At 59.7% G+C, this 2,954-nt stretch overlaps 1 protein-coding gene across 2 annotated transcripts in view; it reads right to left on the reverse strand.

Moving 5' to 3' along the window:
• The window catches only part of LOC113216690 (opsin, ultraviolet-sensitive-like), a 28,245-nt gene that overhangs the window by 13,007 nt on the left and 12,284 nt on the right, over nucleotides 1-2,954 (reverse strand). The gene's annotated exons all lie outside the window — the stretch shown is intronic.

The raw sequence follows: 2,954 nt of genomic DNA on the forward strand, positions 1-2,954 counted from the left end.
GGGGGGGGGAGAGGGGAGAGGGGGAGGTCCCTTTTCCTATCCCAACACGCCTCCTGATTGCGGGGACTGCCGTGTGTGGGTGTGAGCGGGACGGTCGCAGATCTGCCGTACTGGCCTCGCTGTCACTCACACTCACTCGGCCCATCCCTCTCATACAGCCTCCCTGGCAGTCCCCCCAGCCGCCGCACCGCCGCCGGTGCTGGACCGGAGATTAGGTCAAGGCTCGCGTCGTCGGCTGCATAGATCCTCCCCCCACCCTTCCCCAGCTCAGCCAAAAGTTTTTGCAAATAACCTGCCATAGTTTTTATCGCGATCAGTGACGACGACTTTCTGCAGAATCCCGAATGAGGAGAGATGGCGACGCAGCGCCCCGCAGCGCCGCGCCGAGAAACGCGGCGGAAGGGGCTCTACTTGTAAACTTGAAACAATACGGAAAGTTTGCCCCCCGGGTGGGTCGGGCCGTAATGAATGAACCAAGATCTGGAACGTATGCCGACGGGGTGGCGGCGGCCGGCGGCGGGTGCTGCTGGGAGTCTTCGATAGACCACGCCTTCTCGCTCGGGCAAAAACGGAGAAACGGAGAAAGCGGGGTGCATGTTATGGTTCCAAATGAGTAAAGTCTGCTCTAATTGTTTAATTTTACAGTTTTGGCTTTCCACGGACTGCGAACACTTGCAAGTGCGCAACTGCTCCGTTGAACACTTCTTCATATGGGATGGGAAGACACTCCAATGAAGTAGCGTGGCGTTGTATCGCTCACAAGTTTCGGGACGAAAGTGCTTTGCCGTAAAAGGAGGGTGAAGACCTGCCTCTGAATGACCTTAAGCCGAACTTGATATGCGTTGTCCTCAATTTTTTTTTTCGGAGGTTTACGAGTGGAGCAGTAGGCCAGTAGCCGCCCGGCCGGCGGGTTGGCGCCCGCGCCGTCCCGTACCCCGCCTCGCCCAGCCCTGCCCTGCCCCGCGCCCGACCTGAGGTATGTGGTATACGACACACATCGTGATGTGAATGGAGCCGCCGACCAACCCCTGCCCTGGCGCAGCAGCAGCAGCAGCAGCAGCAGCGGCGGCAGCAGCAGCATGGAAATAAGCTATTCGAGACTCTTCCTTATCCCCCGCTCCTCGCCTCACTGGTGACACATTTCCCACAGACAGCGGCTCGTGTTTTACTGTCGGGCACCCCCTCTCCCCCCTCTCGTCCTCCTCCCCCTCTCGTCCTCCTCCCCCTCTCGTCCTCCTCCCCCTCTCGTCCTCCTCCCCCTCTCGTCCTCCTCCCCCTTTCCTCCTCCTCCCCTTCCCCTCCTCCCCGTCTCGTCCTCCTCCCCTTCTCCCCCTCCCCCTCTCGTTCTCCTCCCCCTCTCCTCACCCGCCCCTGCCACACCCTCCCCCCCCCCGGGCTATTCCGCTATTTTTCCTGAACGGGGGTGCGCGACTAGCATCAGCATATACGAGGCGGAATGGGGGCGCGGGGGCGGATGGTGCGGCGGGGGGCGTAGGCGGGAGGGGCGGTAGGGGGCGGGCGTGACCAACGCGAAGACACGGGGCAAATTGGATTCGATTTATTTATAAGGCTAGGGCTACCGTCAAGGCAAGTAAGTGTGCCCCGCGGAGGCGGGGCTTGGGCCTGGGGGAGTGGGAGGACGGCATAATGATATTTGTAATAATCTTGGTCCGCGCGCTCGCAGCCAGGCCGGTGTAACGGCAAAGGACCGGGGGTAGACGATGATGGTGATGAATTGGTCTGGATTGATGAAAAGGGGGAGTCAAAGCGCGTCTTCTCCTCGTCAACGCGCGGGCCGCACGCGCCGCTACGGGTTCTCCATAATGACATACTTGGTGAAAGAATACATGACACTTTTTTTCACGTTTTCTCTTCACTCAGTCATAGGGGAGCTTTTAAAATACCAGGTGGCTGATTCACGCCGCGCACTTTCGTGGTTGTTGTACTGTACCGCATGCACGGGTGCGGGTGGGTTGCCTAACTCGCACGGGGCCGTAAGGAGCCGTGCGCAGCGAGGATAGGCAAACCCGCCGCCCGCACGCGTCTGGTATGTTTCAGGGCCGGGATGGATAAACGTTTGCAAATTCCCGTCCCGCCTCCACTCCTTCGACGCCCTCGCCTTACTGTAACTGGCGCGTCCCACCACATTTCACAGCGACCGGCCAGACGCGGTGTCAATCGGCCCTCGTCGAGCGAGCAGAGTCTGTCGCTGTCGTTTCCTGATACCGAGCCACTCTACCACCGCCGCACCAAGCCACGCCGCGCCACACCACGCCACGCCGCGCCACGAGACAGTGCGTCATTGGACCAAACTGATTTTACTCTCTCAGGGCTCAGGGCCGCGATTAGTTCATGACAGAGAGGAAGGCTATGTGGGATATTGATGACCCTTCTCTCCTTTTTTTTTCTCTCTCTTTGCAAACTTTTGTCCCTCGGCAGCGAAGGGCAGAGTAAAGTGTGAGGCGGAAAGAGCTTGTTGTCGGTCTCTCTCTGTCTCTCTCTGTCTGTCTGTCTCTCTCTCTGTCTCCCTCTCTTTGTCTCTCTCTCCCCCCTCCCCCCTCTCTCTGTCTGTCTCTGTCTCTCCTCCCACTCTCCTGCGGGCGAGTTGTGTCGCTCCACCTGCAGACTGATTCCGAAGAGACCTCAAGGGGCGCTGCTCAATGAGTGCGGCAAGGACGGAGCTATACGGAAGGTATAGGAGATGGTTCTTCGGAATCAGTCGGCTGCTCACGGAATCCGCGCTCAGCTTTGTGGTCGGCGTCGAAGCGGAATCTCTGTTTTCTCTCCTCGAGGAGTTCGAGGGGGCCGCGGGGCGTTCGATGCGGTCCATCCACCGCCATCTCGTGTGAGCCGCAACTTTGAGCAGCATCGCCATCAGTCAATAGCTGACAGTGTCGGCCCGGCCCCGAGCTGCTGGGCCGGGTGATAGGCCGGGGAGAGAGAGAGAGAGAGAG

Source organism: Frankliniella occidentalis, unplaced genomic scaffold, assembly GCF_000697945.3.
Source record: "Frankliniella occidentalis isolate FOCC.00 unplaced genomic scaffold, Focc_3.1 Scaffold275, whole genome shotgun sequence".
Taxonomy (NCBI): Eukaryota; Metazoa; Arthropoda; class Insecta; order Thysanoptera; family Thripidae; genus Frankliniella; species Frankliniella occidentalis.